Source organism: Apium graveolens, chromosome 3 (genome assembly GCF_009905375.1).
Source record: "Apium graveolens cultivar Ventura chromosome 3, ASM990537v1, whole genome shotgun sequence".
NCBI classification, from domain to species: domain Eukaryota; kingdom Viridiplantae; phylum Streptophyta; class Magnoliopsida; order Apiales; family Apiaceae; genus Apium; species Apium graveolens.
The window spans coordinates 83,286,577-83,308,540 of NC_133649.1; the positions used below are offsets into that span (position 1 = coordinate 83,286,577).

At 36.9% G+C, this 21,964-nt stretch overlaps 1 pseudogene; it reads right to left on the reverse strand.

Moving 5' to 3' along the window:
• Positions 1–1,165: 1,165 nt before the first annotated feature.
• On the reverse strand, positions 1,166–11,438 carry LOC141712526 (PP2A regulatory subunit TAP46-like; annotated as a pseudogene).
• Between the last annotated feature and the right edge of the window lie 10,526 nt (positions 11,439–21,964).

Below are 21,964 nucleotides of genomic sequence, written 5' to 3' on the forward strand. Positions count from 1 at the left end.
TGATATCCTTTTCGGCAGGGGTGTACACAGTTTGGCAAATCCGACCAATCCAAACCGACTCTATTTCGACCGAACCAAACCGATTTTTTTTAACCCGATACATATTTGGGTTGAAAAAATGTCAACCCGATTTAATGAGGTTGTATATGATTTTCAATAATTTTAAACCAATCCAACCCAACCCGATTAAAAAATATATGTACATGCTAATAATTTAATCCAAAAATTATGTTTAGGCCTATTACATACATCCATTTATCTGTAACTCTAAATGTTACTTATAACCTCCGTGTTCATAGTTCATTTCGTAACAATAGATGTTTGATTAATGTTATATTTTTGCATTTACGATTCATTCCAATATTTAAAACGTAAGCAATATTATTAGTCATTTTGGTGTCAAAAATTAGATGCTTAAGACTATTCAATATGGAGGATTGTAATATTTTTTTGAACTATTTTAAGTGTTTTAGACTTTGAAATCTTATGTTTTATTATACTTTTTTATATTAATTTTGTAAATTAATAAATCGATCAAACCAATTCAAACCGAACCAAACCGAAGTATACAAATTGGTTTGGATTACAAATTTAAACGGTTTGGGTTGGGTTGAAATTTTGAAAACCCGAATTAATTGAGTTTGGTTACTAAATTCTCCCAAACCGCCCAACCCGATCCGTATACACCCCTACTTTTCGGGGTATGTAGCATTATTCTAAAATGAAAAGGCAAATAAAATTAGTTCAATGAAAAGGGTAGATATGTTCCTGTGCAGATAGATTTGATTTAATATTTGACAACAATGCAAAACTCACATTTCTGCAGCCCGATCAGTGATCAATATCATAAAACAGCTCTTTTCACAAAAGAAAAAGAGGAAAAGCCCAGCCTATAAAATTATGAAAATTTTGCAAAGAGCAAATTTCCGACTCATAAATTGTTGAGCAGAAGCAAAGTTTCATACATTAACTGATGTACGGCCTAATAATGTATAACCACCGCCCAAGTTGTACCTTGTTACAAACTTGTCCCCGACATATTTTTTTTGGAAAAGTAAATTTAGATTAAATACAAACTATACGAGTAGCACCAAGGAGGCCAGGACCACTCGTAGATGCAAAGCTCTTGCATTATTGTAGCCAGCAAACTAAAAGTTGGAGAAAAAATCAGAACAAAAACATACCAATTTCAAGAACCGTAGAATGGACCACAATAAAACACAAATATCGTAAAGGTTAAGGAACAACAATATGGTTATACGACAAAACGAATTTGTGGATGTATTTACAACACAGCTAAAATTTATTCTATATAATTGACAGTGGCACCTAACCACAAGGAGTGAGCTTCTTATTGCCCGCACCCCGAGGATTCTCATCTTTCCAGTCATCCCATGCCCTAGCTTTATCTTGGGCTGCATCGTCATCTTCGTCCTCCTCTTCTCCCTGCCTTGTCTTTTGACCATCATTATACCATGAAGATTTGGCCTCTGCCATCATCTTGGCAGTTCTCTCTTGCCAATCATTCATCATATTCATCTCTGTTAACCCAGCCTCCTCGATGCTCATTGTCGGGAGTCTACAAAATTAATTACAAACATTTATCCACATATACAAAAGAAAAGTCTATTACGAAAAAGAAAAATATAATTCAAGAAAGTATTTCAAGTCATATTCAAGGTGGGTAGAATAATCACCTGTGTCCTGCTTGGAAAACCTGTGCGGCCATCCTTTCCCTTTCGCTTGTAACTCTTCCACCCACAAGACTTGCTGGTGCAAATATCAAGGGTTGCTGGTGTTTGTGCTCATGTGCCTGTGAAACCTGGGCTCTCCCCTCTAGAACATCTTGGGCAAATGTAGCGCATGTAATTGGTGCCGCTGGTTTTGTGTATTGTGCTCGAGCTGCAGCACCACGATGCCAGGCTTCAGCCGTCTTAGCACGCTCATCAAGAATAGCCTGTGAAATTCCCTTATCACCGTCCTGCCAAAGTAGAAAATCGATAAGCATATCTGATCCTCGAATCGCTATTAATAAATAGTCACCAAAGATCAAACAAGGCAGTAAGAAGCATGCTTTTCCGGTTTAAAACGCTAACAAAAGAAAAGAAAAAAGCCACCATGCATTGTTATCAAGTCATCAACCAGTTGCTACTAGTCATACAACCACCATCATTTAATCAGTGTTCTAAAACCGTTAACCGGACCTAATGGTGACAAATTCTTGTTGCGAATATCCGGGCCTAGATTAAAAGGAATAATCAAAAGACTAATTGTTTATAACATAATATTAATTCTTATATATTACATATATTATATTTACTTGTGTATTTAAAGATCGTGTGATAGAGCGCGATGAGATAGCTCAAGTGGTAAAGGGCTTATCTCTTGTCATCCTATGTTCTGGATTCGGCTCCCGCTCATCCCCGAGATCATGAGAACGGATACTCATTTGTAAGGCATATAAGCCTAAATTATTCAAAAAAAAAGATTGTGATATATTTATTAGAAACATTATAAGTTAAAGCTAAAAACAAATATAAATATAAATACAAGTTCTGGGTTGCATATATACTGGTTTGGGCTTGTAAAACGGCAGTAAATCGAGGCGACCAGTCGACTGAAATGTCGACATTCGGCTGGTCTAGACTCTAGAGTTTGATTTGACCTTCCTTTACCGCTTGGTTAACTAGTGTAGTCGACTAGTTGAGCGACATGATAACATGGGTGCTTACAAATGGTAAGTGTATCCAGAGGCAAGGAATCATACACGCGTTTATCAATTATATATATCATCTTTAAAATTCACCTTCCACCTCTTTTCTCCCAAATTCCCTGATCCACTGTTGTTCTTTTCTACCTCCTTTTGTAATTTCTGAACCCTTCCCCCTTCGTTATCACCCATAGCAGACCATCTCATCTTTCATCAAAATCCCATAAATTAACCTAGCTTTAGGACTTCATTCGTGTATTTATCTATCTGACGCCTGACGCAATTAAAGAACAAACACGCACAGGGGGGGGGTGTGTGACCTCTTCATACTTGGTGTTATTAGACGTAATATGCGCACTGAAGCACAAAGGCCTCCTGGAGCATAAGCGCAATGCGATAAGCGCGCTTTTTTAAAAAGAGCGCAAGAGTTAAAAAAAATGCATAAAAAATAAATTTAACATTTTATAAGCAAATCATGTTGTCATAAAACATGTTAACGATTACCAGATTCAAAATCAAGGCACAAATACGAAGTAATGATAACAAAAAAAAAGGATAGAGAATCAACTACAAGCCTTGTAGATTGGTTCTGGTCTTCTCAACAGTTGACAACTTAACATAACTAAAAATCATAACCAGGCTCTTTTTGAAGATTTTCAAAATCTTCATCCTTACTATCCTAAAATCGTTCTCGGCTAATTGCCTGCCCTGTATCATTCGTGTGTTTATATATCTGTTTGTATGTCTGTATCGTATCATTCATGTTTGTATATCTATTGGCTGACTAAGGTTTTAGGGCTTTGTTATGACTTGTTTCCTTAAAACTACCCAACAGTCCAATCAACGGCACACACACAGTCAACAAAAAACAAAAAAGCACGCTTTTTCTGCTCTTCTTGCACATCATTTAAGCGCTCAAAGCGCACAGAAGCGCACGCTTCAGTGAAGTTCCATCGCATAACCAAAGCGAAGCGCTTTAGGCTCGCATCGCATCTCGCATATGCGCTCGCATATGCGAGTGCATATGCGCGCTTTTAATAACACTGTTCATACTAAAGAGGTGCAATGATCAGATTGATAGTGAAAGATCAAGCCTCTTATATATGTAACTCCAACTTTCTAATTTTGACCCGAATTCTGAAAAAAAAATTGTGTTTGGGACATTAGGGTGATTATTAGGGTGACTGGCACAAACCTACCTAGTTATAGTTTGTTAGATATAGGAATAAAAATGAAATCATACACCATGTCGCTTCAATTATTTAATATAAAATTCCATGTACAGAAAATATTGCACTTCAATTTCTCAATGCAACCAAAATTGAAAGAGGAGAATGAACTAGAAAGTAGGAAGAGTGAAAAGTAACACTTCTTGTTTCTTCAATCAACTCATAAACAAAAACCCTGAACCTACTTTCTTCACGAAGCTGCTATTTCGCAGCGTTTCGGAGATGATTGAGTACTTCACACTTCAAATATATAACTTTTAACAAATAAAACAATCCCGCCCCTATATTTATCATCATCATGGTTGTTAGTTGACAAGTCGAGCCCGAGTACCGTGGAATTGACTAGTCGACAAGTCGCCCGACTAGTCGTAAAAAGTTGTAAATAGTCGACAAGTCGCCCGACTAGTCGTAAAAAGTCGTAAATAGTCGACAATATCCTATGTAGAGTAATTATAATATTATAATATATAATATAAGTAAACATACTTCAAAATTATAGTTCAAATAAAAACTAATAGATAATAAGTTCAAATACCCAAAGTCAAACATCTCTAATCAAATAAAAACATAACTAAATAGTCAAATCAATTAAACAAACACAATCATGCATCATAATCATCCATCTCGGAATCATCTCCATCCCCCTCTCCATCTCCTCCTTCAGTATTCTCCTCGGGTGGGACACCATAATCATCTTTCACTTCCTCATCATCGAAAGGAATTATTTTCTGCAGAAACTAATTTATTAAACTTAGTGGCAGTTGCAGGTACAAATGTAATGGATGAGCAAATGGAGGTCTGTAAAATTCAACAGTGAGCAACAGTGAGCAAATGGACAGTGAATTTATGTGTAATGAGTGATACTGTAAAATAAATGATTTGATGTTTACTGGAAGTATGTAACAGAGTGTATTGGTGTTTACTGTAAGTTGTTTATAAAATCAAAATGCATAATTTGATTCCTAAAATTTGATGTACGATTGTAATTAATAAAAATAAAAGCGATACAAAAACTGAAAATTTTAAAGTGATGCAGAAAAATATTACTTTAAATATTAAGTAATATTTTTAAAAAGTAATAGAAAGTAATATTACTTAATATTTAAAAAGTAAAATTAAATAAATGAAATTAAAAATGATTCAGAAAATATTACTTGATATTTAAAAAGTAAAATTAAATAAAAGAAACCAGAAAAAATCATAAAAACTGAAGGTATTTTTTTCAGTTTATAGTTTTGAAAAAAATACAAAAAATTAGGTGAAAAATCATTATTTATATTAATAAATAGATAAAACTTGTTTTTTGGAAAAAATAAGTCGGCGACTCGGTTGTGTATATACGTGTATATAAACACATATATACACAACCAGAGAGAAAGAAAAAAAGGAGACGAAGAAAGAGATGGAAGAAGAAAGAAAGAAAGGAGAAAGGAGATGAAGGAGAAAGAAAGAAAGGAAGAAGGAGATAGGAGAAAGAACTTACCGGAAATCGGAGATCGGAGAAGCTTCGCCGCAGTAGTGCCGTCGCTGGGTCGGAGAAAGGAGATCGGAGAAGCTTCTCTCTTTATCGCCGTTTCTTGTCTCCCTCTTTTTTTCTTGTGTGGATCTAAAAACGCGCAAGTTTTAACACACATAACCTAATTTTTACTTAATTGGGTCAGATACCAGGTCAGACTCAGGTCGGATCCGGGTAAAACCCATGGACGCCAGAAACTATTAGTCGGCTTCGACTTATTCTACTGTGTCGACTGGGCGACTAGTCGCCGGCTAGTTGTCGACGTGACGTGACAACAGTGATCAACATATAGGTTCAAATGTTTATTAATCACAGGGATACTCTCCATAATACCTGTGACAACCCGGGTCAAATCCCGAGTCTTTTTCGAAAACCGGGCCAAGTCCCGATTACGAGTCCGAAATAAATCGAAGCACATTGTCCCGAGTGCAGCCAACTTGGGTTACAACAAGCCCACCACAGACCCCCAAAATATCATGATTTGTTAGTGCACATAGTAGTAGTACTTCGCCTTATAAACTGAACAGAAGTCTCAAATCTCCTCGATCTGGGACCGGGGTGTTACAAACTCCCCTACTTAAACTCCTGACGTCCTCGTCAGGCCCGAACAGACAGCCCATAGGTCCGGATCGTTCCTCTCAGCCATTGTGGGATAATACCGGTTGGCTTCGTGTCCCCACCTCCGGATCTCTTGCCATTGTGGGATAAATACCACCAGCCTTCGTGTCCCCACCTCCGGCAACTTGACGCATCAAGCTTTCGAGAGTCAGCTCTGATACCATATGTGACAACCCGGGTCAAATCCCGAGTCTTTTTCGAAAACCGGGTCAAGTCCCTGATTACGAGTCCGAAATAAGCCGAAGCATACTGTCCCGAGCACAGCCAACTTGGGTTACGACAAGCCCACCACAGACCCCCAAAAGATCATGATTTGTTGGTGCATATAGTAGTAGTACTTTGCCTTATAAACTGAACAGAAGTCCCAAATCTCCTCGATGTGGGACAGGGGTGTTACAATACCACCATCCTACAATTGGCTTTTTCCAGTGGTACCACATCATAGTTTTAACTTATTCGTCGTGATACCTTTAAAATTTAAATAGCCACATCCTACAATTGGCTTTTTCCAATGGTACCACATCATAGTTTTAACTTATTCGTCGTGGTACCCTTAAAATTTAAATAGCCACATCATGAAGACTTACATAACAGCTGACATATAGTAACACGACTTTACACGATAGAAACTCATATAGTTGGTATAAAACTATGTTTTAAGCAAAGTTTAAAGTTTTCATCTCCCAACACAAAAATACACTATACACCATAGTTGTCACGACGCTCGATTAGTCGCGACTAGTCGACGACTAGTCGAGCAGTCGACGACTAGTCGAGCAGTCGAGATTGGGCAGACTGGAGAACATTGGATATTTCAGGCGACTAGTCGTTCCAGTTCATCGACTAGTTTATTTTAAAGACCCAAACCCAGTCAAAACTCGGTTCAAATCCAGCTAAACAGATAATTCAACCCTAATTTGTGATCCAACGAAAGAAATGGCACAACCCAACCCTAACAGATAAGCTTCTGAGCTTTTCCACTTTTCAGATCTTCTTCAAACTAATTCACAGTAAGCTTCTTCTTCTGCTCCTCCAGCTTCTACGCCGGCTCCTCTTCGTCCACCTTCTTCTATACGTGTGTATATATATAGTTATATACGTATATGTATAATAGTATAGGTAAAATATGATATATTTTATAACTACATATATATTATGTATGTATATATACATACAAATGTATCATATCATGTATGTATGAGTATATAATTTATATATGTAAATTGTAAGCCCTCATTCTTGGATATGAGAGACAAGGACCTGAAATACAATATTTTGGTATATGTTAGAAACTTGGAATTTAGAAGCCTAAATTATAATATATAATGTAATATATTTAATTATAATTATATTTTTTTTGGTCGACTAGCGACTCGCCTCGACTTGGCGCCGTGACAACCATGCTATACACTATTGATAATTCATTTTTTATAAGGTATTTTCTTAAAACAGAAATGAAGGAAGGGCACTTTTAAGTTTTAACAAGTTATTACTTGTTCGAATACAGAAGACATGTAGTTACTATTTCTAAACCTTGAATTCAAGGCAGCTGTCCCAAACAAAGGAAATCATATGAAGCATTATGGTGATCAGTTCCAGTTGTATAGCCATCTACTTTATTCACATTCGTATAATTATAATATCAATAATATTATCATATGATCCATAAACACATAATTGAGCCTCAAGATTTAATCATCTTAATAAGCTACATGGCTACATAGTAAGTCTTTTCAACACCAGGGTTATTAGCAAAAAAAGAGGTTGTAATTGCTCCAAAAAAATTAGAATATATCTCAAAACCAGGAAAAGGTCCCTATGTAAGCGGCCTTTTGATTTCGTTATTTATTGTAAACAAACTGTTTTGAGGGAATCAAACCCATGACTTGACATTTGACTAAGATTCACAATAAAGCAGTATTAAAGAAAATGAACAAGTATATATACCTGTAATTGCTTTTCCTTTATAGCAGTTAGCATTTCTTCCTCTTTCTTTAGCATTTCCATAAGATCAAAAGCCTGATACATGATATCATGGCAGGAGTCATCATAATGAATCTGATGCCGACTACATAAAATATGGAAAAAACACATCCAGAATAAAATTTTAATAAGAAAGATGCACTAACCTTGCAGATATCCAAAGAGATGGTAATAAGCCATGCCTGTCAACCAAGATGACCGGGGAGGGGCAAAAAGTTTGTCAGTGATTTATGTATAATTTGAAAAATAATAATACATCAGGATAAACAATGTTGTACATTTAAGTTGCGAACATCACAAACAACCTTACAGGGAACATGTAAAACAATCTTTAACTACGTTAATAACTACGACTGTTTGTGTTAAAACTAGCTTTGTATTTTACCCACAGGACAAGCCAAACATGTAAAAATATTGTTTGAGTATCACAAATGATCTTATAGCTTTTGCCTGTGATAACCAAACTGTAATTGAGGTATTAGAAAGTAAACACCATACATTTGCTATCCATGCATTTAATTATCTTCGCCTTTTGGTAGAGAGTTAATTTAAATGGCAAAGGCCCCAGAAGAACCAACAGAAGTCAAGCTAACAGTCACTTATGCTTTTAAAATTATGACATGTGCATTTCGTGAAAGTAGTGGATTTTACGTATCACTTTTTGTAGAGTTAACAAAAATCATTATAGGCGCAGTCATCAGTTTGCAGTTGCATACAAGGAGGGGGGAAGTATCTACAAACTATAGAATTAGATATATGTAATTGAGTATTCACGAACTACAAGTATTAACCTCTCTTTCTTCCTCTCCATCATAATCTAGTACGTCTTCCTCTTCCGCCTCAACTGGAGTAGATAAAGCAGATGCTCTAGTGGAACGCATGCGTCGCTCTTTACTTTCCTTTATTTCAAGTAGCTTTGACTCTGTCCGCTCTTTGACGCTTAAACCGAGCTATCTGAAATAACCAAAGAAATAAATAAGAGCAGCTTCGTGCTATCATTTGGCTATAAACATTAATACAAAATATATATAACATGTATGTATGCATAGAGGGGCGGATCCAGGAATCAAGTTCCGGTGGGACACCGTCTATATTTTGTGAATACACCCTTATATTTTTGAATTGTCGGGGGGCACTTTCATATATTTTCAAAAAAACATCAAAAAATTTAATGGTGAAAAAACATAATATTTTCTTTTAAGGGGGACACGTGTCCCCGGTGCCCCTTACTAGATCATCCCCTGTATGCATATACCTATGTTCACCTTCTTAGCCCTGCGATCCACATCAGAATTAGGGCCTCTTGCAGATGCTTCTAACTCCTCTTCGGGCACAAGCTCCATTGCCTCGCAAAATGAAATGAACTCCTACAGAAATGAGAAAATTATATCACAATTGTGTTACTTCTCTGATAAAATGAACTTCCCAAATGTTCTTTTCAACTATAGATTAATGTATCTATTTCGACCTATTAACTTTTATAGAAGAACTTAACCTTCAACTTCACAAGTGAGGCTTTAAGAATTTGTAACCTGTCACCTTCTACTGTTTTCTCTGTTAACTCAGCTAGATAATACGGCACCTGCAATCATGTACGGAACCCATATTAGAATCTTTGTAAATCAGATTGGTCTCAGAATTATATCAAAGATATCGGATAGCATAACTATACCAACAGCCACAGTTTATTAAAGAGAAAAAAACTGAGAAACGATCAAAACGAACATAACTAAAACATATAATTTACAATTGTTTTAAGGGAAACCCTTTTTTAGGTAAATGGTTCTCTTTCTTGGAATGGAGGGTGCTTGTTAAACGCAAAACTTTCCAGAAAAAATTTCCATTATACTAAAAAATACATGAACTGCAAAGTTTCTAGACTTATTCTAATTTATAAATGTAATTCGTGATTTTCTAATGTTGTGTTTGGTTGGGATGAATGAAAATGGAGGGAATGAAATGAAATTTGAACTATAATATAACTATATAAGTAGATGTTCAAACTTTTCATTCCTTCCTCCACTCCATTCCTGACAACCTAAACAAGAGAGGAATGCTCCATTCCACACCAAACCTAACTTTTTCATAATTCCTATCCTAACAAATTTGCATTCACTCATTTATTCTATTCAGAAATTCCCTCCAACCTCCATTATTTCCTATTAGTTTTCATTCATTCCATCCCAGTCTCTCCCCAACCAAAGTCAAAATAAGAAGTAATAGATATCAACAGAATATCCCCATTCATTACAACACAAACTATGATGCTTGTTAGCTTAATTATAAAACTATGAGTGCAATTTCTGCAGGAGCATTTATTGTCAGTTCTAATTTTAATCCAACTAAAACCTACTCATGTACTTGATTTCTACGTAATCAATTAGCCAAACTACGTAACAGTTTAAATCAGTGTCAAACACCTTTTTGACTATAAAATGCAATATTTTCAAATGAATAATCATATAATTCAATCAACTTTTTTCCAGCCAAAATAGCTAAAATTTACATACAGCTACCAGCATTATAGTATCTTGCCTCTTGTGGTCTTTTTCTTGCAGATACACATATAAAGCAGCAAAAGTAACTATAATGTGGCATTTAGTTAAAAGAAAAACTATACTGTGGCCGGAAAAAGGTTTTCTTGGCCAACATTCACATTGCCAAATAAATGTGGATCCTTGTATACATTCAGCTGTAACAAGTGTATATACAAATAGAAAGGACTCCTAGCTTATTTCACTATTACCATAAATCGAAAAGTAACACATAGATAGATAGTAATATATTAACACTGTTATGCTACTACGATCGAAATAAAAAAACTTGAAAACGATCAAACAGAGTAAATATACGATTACCAAAATATACTTAAGATTAGTGGTGCTGATATCTTCTTTGGATTCATTGGACGAAAAAAGCCCCAATTTACTAATCATCTCCTCGCACCGACTCAATGCTTGGCACCCTTTTTTGACCATTTCCTAAACAATAACAGGAAAAAAAAACATAAATTAAAAATTGTAAGGAAATAAAAAACGCTTAGTAGAAAATTAAAGAGAATGAAAAGAAAAGAAACCTTATGAGCAGAAGATTGAGAAGCTAAGAGATGAATCTGACGAGCAAGCTCGAATAGACTTGGTAAAGACATCTCCTCCATCTTCGATTCTCCCAGTTCAATTAGAATTAGGGTTTCTTTCGATTAAATTAGATCGTGGTTTGTAATATATTTTTCTTTAACACGAAAGAGAGTATTATATATTTCTTAAATAATTTTCGTCGTAGAATCAAACCTCCACAAAGATCTTGGTTTGTAATTTATGCAAGGAAAATGTAAAATGGAGATATAGCAGCGTTCGACGTTGAGGAAGAGGACTGCAGTATACAATGAGGGCGGAGTTTTGTAAATATTGTTTATTTATTTTTTTGAAAAAAATAACTGTAAATCATAATTAATTAACTAAAATAATTTCATTTTTGTTTATTTACAGTAACTTTACCTTTTTTCGGAGATTAATGTTTAAACACAAGCCGAATACTTTTAATAATTACCAAAAAAATATTATTTTCTTAAATTTTTGCAATTTTAATATTTTCTGAAAATATTTTCATTTAAAATCAAAAATAATATATGCAATTTTTTTATGTTTAGAGAAAGATAACTAATTTTTTATATGATTGCATTAAATGTTCAATATGGTTGTATCGTATTTAAAAAAAAAAATTATATTTTTGTAAATAAAAAGATTTAAAATATATATTTTTCAAAAATATATTTAAATTAAATTTAGATAAACATTAATATTTTTATAGCTACATAAATTAGTCATGTATTATTATTATTTTCATTAAAACATATTATATATTAAGTTAGACTATATTTCCCGCAAAATAACTTCAAAAGAAACAAGACATTCATTGTATTGAGAATTTTAGTACTATGTGTGGAAAGTTTGGTATATGCATTATGAACTAGAAGTTATAACAAATTTTATATGCTAAACAAGAATTTATTCAATAATATTATTATAGAGTTGTAAGGCCCTATTATTTTATTCGAGGGATATGGAAGGCGCATGCCCTTCTATCCCTTGATTTTATTAGTTGGTTATCTCGGTTTCTATCCTGTTTGGTTGGATAGGTGGAGAGGGCAGAACTTTTGATTTTTTTTCATGTTGTCAAAGTCACGGCCGATTTTAAGTTTTTTGAGACATGAAAACATATTTAAGGCATCTAAAATTTAATATCAAAATCTAATTTTTTTACATTTTTGTGATATATGTTAATTATAAAATTTTAAATTAAATATACTTTTTTGATAACAATTTTTTTAATTATTAAGTAAAATAATCTGTGTAAAATTAAAAAAATATTTATTTAGCTTTTTAAAAAAATATATATTTAAAAATATAAATATTGTGAAATACTGTATTTTTCGTAGGTTTTGATTATTCTGTCTAAAATAATTAAGTGTGAAATTAAATTAGAAATCTAGGAAGTTTACTAAATGAGATAGTAATTTTCCCCGAGATTTTCTTTTGTGGCATTTTCCCATAATCCAAGTCAATATCAATATAACCAGACATTTATCATTAAAACATGTTCCGTCAAAATTTATTGACATATGTTAGGTATGAAATGCAAACGATGAATATGTGATCTTTGATTTTTCTTGCTCAAAATCAAGTTATGTGTTTGGCTTACTCTTTAACTTGACAAACTATATAATATTTGCAGTGATAATTAATTCACTATAAAAGACATAGAAACAATTATCAAAATCTACTTGATCTTTATAATAAAAAACAAATATGTTGTGCTATAAATCTGTGTTCTTAATGTTGGTGAGACTGCGTAGCTGTATGAACAGTTACGTTATAACTCAATATGAGAACAACACTAGAACATGACATGTTAATAATACTACGACTACACAAGAAATTAGAAGAAATGAAGACAAGGCAAATACAAAGAATCAAAAGATTAGAAGTAGAGTCGTCCAAAAAATCGGGCTGAGCGTACCGGGCCGAATTTTCGGCGGTCCGGTTCATAGTTAACTCGTGAACGACTCGTGAAGCTGAACGAGCCGTGTCGTGCCGGTTTGACAGAATATTAACCCGTGAACGGCTCGCGAATTAGGAGAATTTGGCGCTCTGGTGAGTCTGGCGGTTCGAGCCGAATAAGCAAATAACGAATAGGCGAATAAGGCGAATTACGAATAACCGTGTTGATTTGTGGTTGTGTACTTGTGTGGTGTAGATTGTGGACAGCCTTTCTGTTTTTTTTTTGTTTTTTTATTTTTTGTTTTTACTGTGCTGAAGTTCTCAAATCACCTTACCAATTCTATACAGGTCTTTTCTCTCTTTTTCTTTCTTCAGTTATAGTATGTGGTCTGGCGAGTTTATTTAGAATGTAGGCTAAATATTTGATAAAAGTCCCCTGAGAATTTTCTTAATTTTCTAAACTGATGTAAGTATTATAGTAGTACCGATCACTTTGTTAATTTTCTTAGCTAATGTGTCTGCTTGATAAACTTACATGAGCACTCAGTTGGTATTTAGGCGGACCTTGCGTAGCTATAATAGTTTCATTCTAATTTATAGTTTTATACAGACTTTGCATTTCTGTTTTTATTGTTGTTGGAGGCTTGGAGCAGAGTGCAGGTGACCGTTGTAGGCTGTAGCAGGAAGAAAGCGCAAGCGCGTGGCAAGGACTCGCGGGTCGAGCCGAATAACTGCGGTCTGAGTCGTGCCGGTTACCTCCATATAAGTCGTTCCCTGTTTATGCGGGCCGGTCCGGTCCGGTTCCGGTTTCAGAGATTTGTGTTCGTGTTCGGTTTATATAAATTCACGGTTTGTGCCGAATAATTAACCGGTACATAACGAGCCGATTTAGACGAATTTTTGGCGTGCCGAATTGCGATCGGGCCGAGCCAAACCGTTCATTTGGCCAACTCTAATTAGAAGAAGGCTTGAAATCTGTTTACAGGTCACTGAAAGAAGCTCATTAATATGTTCATGCCTCGGTGAAGAATAAAGTTTAAAGACTTTCAGGGTTTCAGAAATATTGAAGATTCAGTGTATAAGTGCTACCAGAAGATTTCAGTGTCTTAGCATTGATTGAAGATAGACAGTGTTCGAAGTATAAGAATCTGAATAACTAAAGACATGGTATAGCAGAAGTTATAGAAGACAACTGTAGTCTTGAAGTTATACTCACTGACAGGATTTCATTTACATGTTCAAGCGTCGGTGAAGAACAGTGAATGAAGTATTCAAGATTTTGGTAGCAAGAAGACGTTGTCTAAAATACCAGAAATGATTCAAGTGAAAGTACATTTGTTTGTTCACAGTCAGTGTTCGAAGCGATAAAGTTGTTGGAAGCTTAACAATGTAATCAAGGCTATAATACGAATATCTGAATCGGAGTTAGTCGTCTGTGAACCAGACCAGTTACACTCGGTGTCAACAGCTCGTGAAAGGAATCTATGTATTATTTTTAGAAGAATTATTAAGTTGAGGAACGTACCTGGATTAAACGTTTATCTGTTAAAGTACGAGAAGAAGTGCGTAGGGTGTACAGCTAAAACATCTCCAGGGATTGGCCAATTTCAAAGTTTAACTGTTAACTTAAATAAATTTATTTAATGGACTTTAATATAATTTATATAATAAACATAAAATGATTTTTTTATAAAATTTAAATAAGTTTATTTTATAAATCTAAATTATTTATTTATATAAGTTATATTTAAGTTTATTTTATAAATTAATTTAATTACAATTTAAACTTAAAGTAAAGAAAAAATAGAAAACAAAAAAAGGAAAAACAAAACAAAAAGGAAACCAGGGTACTTGCTTTTGCTTTTGGTTAAGTGTATTAGTACTAGGTGGAGTCGCAGGTTATAAAAAGAAAGAAAATGATTAAGGCACTTTTTATTTTATCTAGTCGCAAGTTAATAAACTTGCAAAATAATCTAAGTAAAAGCCCTCCACCTGTAGTAGTCGCAGGTTGGCTTTGGACTGAATAAAAACTAAGTACAATTGTTTGTACTAGTACTATGATCTCAGGTTGGCGTAAGATTGAAAAAAAAACTAGGGCAATAAAAATAGTACTCACCCTGTGGTCGCAGGTTGGACGTGCAAGAAAACAAACTAAGTTACGCTCCAAGACAAACTTGCAAGGGTACTTAGATTGTGAGAGAGTAACGGGGAGTTACATTCCAAGATTAGTCCAGTAGATTTTGCTATTGTATTTTGAGGAATTAGCGTGTAGTTAAGGTCCAAGATAAATACAAAGTGTTGTAAAGGCTTCTCCGGCTGCTATAAAGAAGTTTTTTTTAAAGAAGTTTCTATATAGTAGAGAAAATCTCGAGTCTGGGGAGGAGCTCGGAGACTGGAGTAGGGGTGAGTATGCTCCGTTTGCTGAGTTAGCCACCGCGAACCAGGATAAAATCGACTATGTCGCACTCCATATCTTTACCGCTTTTTCTTTCCGCACTCGGCTTACTTGTTTACAAGTAACAAATTTTTAAACGGTAAAGAAAATTTTAAAATGCCAATCTCTAAAATTTAAAAAGGTTATAAGTTATTTAACCACCTTCTAACTTATTAACCCATATTTTGGGCCTAAAAAATGTAATGCGTGTATACAAATATGATTAATATTACTGCAATTTGCTCACCTTCATGAAGTGCATCCAGTGTTTCACTAATTCTTCTCCGGCATTCTGAGCTAATTAATTTAAAATTCACAGTTTCTGTTGATTAAATTATTTTAAATTTTAATTTCCATTCAATAGTAAGATCTTTTTAATATTGATGTTTAGCTATGATATTTGATTTTAATATTTCAGTTACATGTTGTTACTTGAATTACATGTAGACTGATTTATTTTTACAAAGTTGTGTTACCCATTTGAGTATTTTTTTTGGTTGATTTTGTAGCTAGGTACTTATACATACGCTAGCATTTTGAATAAGTTGATATCTTTCTTTTTTCAGCAAAATGATTTTACATATGGTAAAGAATACATGTTAGCTACTTGGCAACAACCTATATATTTTTTTTCAACAAAATGAGTTTAAAAGTATAATAGAAAACACATTTTAGGTGGTACTTGGCCTATGCGATATTAATATATTTACTCCATTTTCCTTTTTGCCAGGTATTTCATACTATTTTTTTCACAAAAAAACAATATTATTTTATAGACTTTCTTAAATATTAGGTGATATCAATTTTTAGAATTCACATTTAATTTATAATAACTGTAATTTTGGTAAATATTAACATGTATTTGGTTTAAGTTTTGTTTGAATCTAGGAGTTAAACATCTAAAATTAGAACGTTATCCTCTTATTCTTCTTCTTGCTTTTTCCATCTAGCAGGCTTGATTTGAGGAGTCTCTTAGCCATTTTCATGCAAGCTCATAGAAAGATTGATACATGATAATAAAATATTACTATCTTACCCAGGTGCACAATGTTAATCATGTCACTGTTTGATCAATAAATAGTTGGGGGTGTATTCAATTGGGATTTTTATGGATTTTAGAAATCAAGGGGTATTTAATTTGGATTTTAAATAATCCTTTAAAATCTGAAGGTATTCAACAAGAATTGAAAAAAGTCTTTTAAAATCTGAGTGTAGTCAATTTAGATTTTAAAAAGTCAATCAAAATTTGGTGCTAATCAATTTGGATTTTAAAAAATCCATCAAAATCTGATGGTATTCAAAAGTCCATGGATTTTCTTTTATTTAAAAAATTTGTGGATTTTGATGGATTTGCTAGTAGATTTTTAATATCTTGGAATCTCTTCAAAATACATGAGATTTTATTGGATTTCTAAATAACTCCACAAAATCTGCAAGACTCTACAAGATTTTGGATCAATTCCATCAAAATCCACGAAGAATTAAATCAACGAAAATCTTTTAAAATCCATAGATTATTAACAATCCTTTAAAATCTGAAATGAATACACCCCCTAATTATTTAATAATATATAGATTATTCATATCATTTGTTAGAAAATGCAATTTGGGATATTTGCAATTAAAAATCAAATACATAAAAATGTAATATGTTCTTACATTATTTTATACATTTGATTATGTATTACTTCTTGTTATGTTATTGTTATAGGGAGAATTTCGTATAACAGTGTTGTGGAGGTTAATGGGTGGAACAAGGAACAAGGACGTTGTTTGAGGGCGGAGGAAGGTTATGTATGGTGGTGGTTGAGCTTGTATGTTGACTCCTTAAGAAAGAATAGGATTTGTTATTATCTATCAAGTGTCGAATCATGTCTCATACAAGTGCCTACGTACCCTATTTATAGGGATCAAGCCTTACGTAGTTCTTGGGGAACAAGTCACGTAGGCTAGGGTTAGGGTTCTCCAACCCGTGCAGCCTAAGCCCACGATAAAGTCAGGCCTTCATCCAATTAGTCATGTAAATCTCGACCGGCTCCACACGCTTCCTACAATCTCGCGGCATCTCCGCATTTCTTCCCGTAATTGTAGAAATAACCCGTATCAGCCCCGAAATCTACGAGCAACTCAGTCATCTATGAGACAATTTTCATATTACACACAAAGTCCTTTGATGCGGGCCGGCCTGGTCACCGCCTTCCTTTTTAATTAATAAATACAATGTTACCTCTGTTTTCATAAGATGTGAGCTCATGGGCTATGCCCGCATGTGGGCACCTGAGCCCAGCCCGCGTGTGGACAACCGAGCCCAACTCGCGGGAAGGCAACTGAGCCCACCTCGCGTGTAGACATTTGAGCCCAGCTCGCGTATGTGAGCCTGGATGGCAACTGTGAGCCCGCCTTACATGCGTGAGCCCAACTCGCATATATGAGCCCGGGTGCATGACATGAGCCCAAGTCACAATAATCCATGATTCTAGCCCACACATGATAGTTCAACTATTCAATACACCCATGTGGACCTGTTTAGGGCCCATGACCGAAAGCGGGCATAACAACTACCCCCCAAAATTCCTGGTCGCATCTTGAGGCTAGGAATTTTTCCAACATTAGTTTTTTATGGCCCCTAAAGCGCGAGCCCGCGAGGTCGCACCAAACCACCTCGCGTTCCTCGCCGTGCATGCCTTTCAACGATCATGTGTTTGAACACACGACAGCTGTTGGACAGCTGGAGTAGGTATTCGTGTCGTCTCTTGAGATGGTGACACGCGTCCCTTGTCCTTTCTCTCTCATATCCCCTATATATATGTGGGATTTCAATTCCTTTCTCACACTTCCAAGAACACTTCTCGAATTGCTGCTCATTTTGCTCAAGGATCTACCACGGTGAAAATCATCATCTCCACAAGAACCGTCTACCGGTGACGATATTCTCCGGGAACATATTCATAAGGACCATCCTACACTTCTCCTACAGGTACTCCTTTGATCCTTAATCATTCATATTCATTCATGTTTGTTCATATGCATCATGCGAGCACACACCACCTGTTCGATGCGAGCACACACACAATCACAACATGCGATGCGAGCCCATCTGCTCGCTTAGATACTTAGGTGTGATCCCATGTGAGATGTGAGGACACTTAGGTGCAACCCCATACTTGTTTTTACTTTCTTTTTAGGGCCACATACTAATTTTCACCATCTTTTAAAGATGTCGAGTACGTCTTCAGCCCGCTCTTACGGATCGTCTCGCTCTTTCTCGAGCCCGGCTCGCTCCTCTGCCATCCCGGTTCGCTCTTCAGCCACTCTGTCTCCATTAAATCAATATCCACCCGAGCAACGAGGCTCAAAGGACTTCCAACACGAGCTGACTTCCCTCTCTGGCCGTCTCAGCCAACCCATTTCCCCTGGTTCTGCTATCAACCCTCAAGGGGCCTTGAACATTGCTAGAGTTGAGAACTCAATGCGAGCAGCTGGCTCCGGCTCGCTGAATATTCACCTCGACCCTAACCATGAAGACTACACCAGGGAAATGAATATTTATGATTGGAGAAACAGGCTCGTGGACCTCCCCAATATACCAGCTTCCCTAGGGGTGGGGGAGCTCCTAAACCGCGAGCCCGCTCCTTTGGACAAAGAGCGAGCTGAGGAGATTTTAAGAGAAATGGTTGAAGAGAGGGCGGCCCGCCTTAGGCAAGCTGCAGCCAATGACCTCGACCACATTCAAGTCGACTGGAAGTCTACTGACAGCGACCTGGGGAGTGCTTATTATGACACCGAGAAAGGGAAGGAACCTGTAGCCGCAGAATATCCTATCTTGGGACTCGAGGGTGAAGAAGACGGCTCACATTGGTCTTATGAATCCCCTCAAAGCGAGGAGGTGTCAGATGTGACTAGTCAGTATAAGATCTGCAACTATAACTACGTCCCCGCGGCCTCTCTTGAGCCCTATGTGCCTCTTGCCCAGCCCGAGCTTGAGGGTGAAATTATTTTTAAAAGGCAGATCATTCCTGATGGGGAGGAGAACTCAACTGCAACCGAGGAGGTTAAGCTGCTCGCTTGTCGCGATCTGCCCACCTCGCTTACTCAGAAACACCTGACCGAGCATATTGAGCAGTTCCAGCTCGAGGGTCATGTTGTCTTGCCCCTGCCTCACATGAGATGTTATAGGTTCAACCATCCGGAGAATGGAGGCAGGGTGCCTCACATGGTCTTGTCCACCTTCCTACTAAGGCTATGAATCTCCTCTCCCCTTCACCCCTTCATCAAGGATGTTTGCGAGTACTACCGGCTCACACCCCTTCAGATCAACCCAAATGGGTACCGGTCCGCGTTCGCATTGTTTATCATATACCAGAAATGCGGGTTTCCTCCTCTAACTATGAGGCAGCTGGGCTACTTCCTAAATTTAAAGCATTCTCCTAATGACTTTGGGTATTTCTACCTTTCTGTATGACCGTGCTTCAACAAAAAGAACCTCATCCATAACGGGTCGAACAACTCAGAGAAGTGGAAGATCCCCTATTTTTATATCCACGAGGTGCCTCGAGTTTAGATCCACTTCTGTTATAATCCATTTAAGTCATCCCTGGACGTTTCTCCTTTCCTTCACCATAGTTTTTTCTTTTAACAAAAAATGTTTTTTACTCATCTCTAGCCACCCCGCCTCGCACTATCCTTTTTGGACAGGAAAAAATAAACACGGATAGCCTTCTTGAACTTTCCAAGGTGGACAGGGACATCAGAAAACTCATAACGACCTAAAATTTGGTCGCGTGTGGGTTTTTGAAGGAAGGAGTGAGGCTGACTCCTCAAAAGAAAAAATCTAAGAAGAGGGTCTGAAAGGGAAAGAACCTCGGGCCCGCACGTGCGAGCCCTTGTGCTCGCATATTTACATTTCCTGCACCCATCTCACTTTACATTGTATTTTAATTTCCTGTATTTATTATCTGCTCGCATCTCTTCTCTCCATTGTGACTAATGTATTACTTTATTGTCTTCTTTTCAGAAATGGCCATCTCCCTTATCCCCTTTATGGAATAGGCAGAGCAAGCTGCGGCCTCGGGCCCAGTTCAGCCTGCGGCTGTGACCACAGCAGCTCGCTCTCAGGCTAACCCTCCAGGATCCAGCCCGCATGACTACTCTGACCGAGCATCTCAAGGGCTCAGGGCTTTTTCCTCGGCTGAAAAGGTATTGAGGCCACAAAGAGGAAAAACTGTCGAACCAGACCCGAAAAAGGCTACTCCATCTGATGCCCCTCTCCCTACTTCTTCTTCTGTCAACACGATCATGACCACATTTTGCCGGCTCGCTCAAGCTCACATCAGCGACCATGATGTGAAAAATTGGTCCTCTTCTTCTCTTGAGGCCAACAACGACGCGTTGACCCGGGCCGTAGCTGAGGTGTATTACCGTCAGCTGTCTAAGGCTCGAAAAATGCGAGCTCTCATCCATAACAACACAAAGCTCGACTCTAAGGTCAAGTCTCTTCAGAGCAAGGTCACCGAACACGGGCAGGAGAAAGTTACGATGGTGAATAACTATAATCAGAAGATTCTTAACCTGAATGCTGCTCATGAGAAGGCATTAAGAGAACAGAAGGAGGCTCATGACCTGGTCGCGAAAGCGTGGAAGAAGGAGAAGGATAGCCTCGAGGAGAGTGTGCTCGAGCTGGAGGGGTCAGTTTCTGCCTTGACCGCGGGCCGCGAGGCCGCCCTCGCTGATGCCAGGAACCTCGGGGCCAGGAACTTCATGAAAATCTTCATCAGTAAGGTTCCTGACTTTGATTGGGTGGCTCTGGGTGCGGGCACAACTAGGCACGCTGAGAAGCTGAAGCTGGAGATGGAAAGGGACGCTCAGATTGTCGAGGAGGCCCGGCTCACAGCTGAGTAGGCCCGGGTCACGGCTGATGAGGCTCGCAAGGAGACGGAGGCTGATAACCCTTAGATTTTATTTTGTAACTAGACTTTTGACTGGGTAAACGGGCACCCTTCTCGCCTCGCGTATGTATTCGAAATATTCTGTCTTGGGGCATAACTTATTTAGAACTTGCTTGTTTAAAATATCAAGTATTTTGTGCCCGCGTATGTTTTTATTGTGCTAGCTGGTTTTCTTTATTTTGTGTAAACTTACCATGCCCCTACTGACCAAAATCCCTGGCCGCGTATGGCGGGTATTATACCTTTACAGCGAGCCGAGCTCATCAGCTCGCTTTCATGTTCAATTAAGTAAAAATAACTGTTTTGTCCTTGCATGGGCTCCCGAGGATGGGCTCCCCTGCTGGGTATTTTTAATTTATTAACAAGAGTTAAAATATCAAGGGCACAAATAGATATCAATCGTTTATTCATAGATAATAGAAAGTGAAAGGAGTACATGCTTGTGGTCTCAGGGAGGCACCCATATGGCACTACCCCCCGAGATTTAGGAATATTTTAAGATAATACTAAGTCTGAGAAGAAATAATAT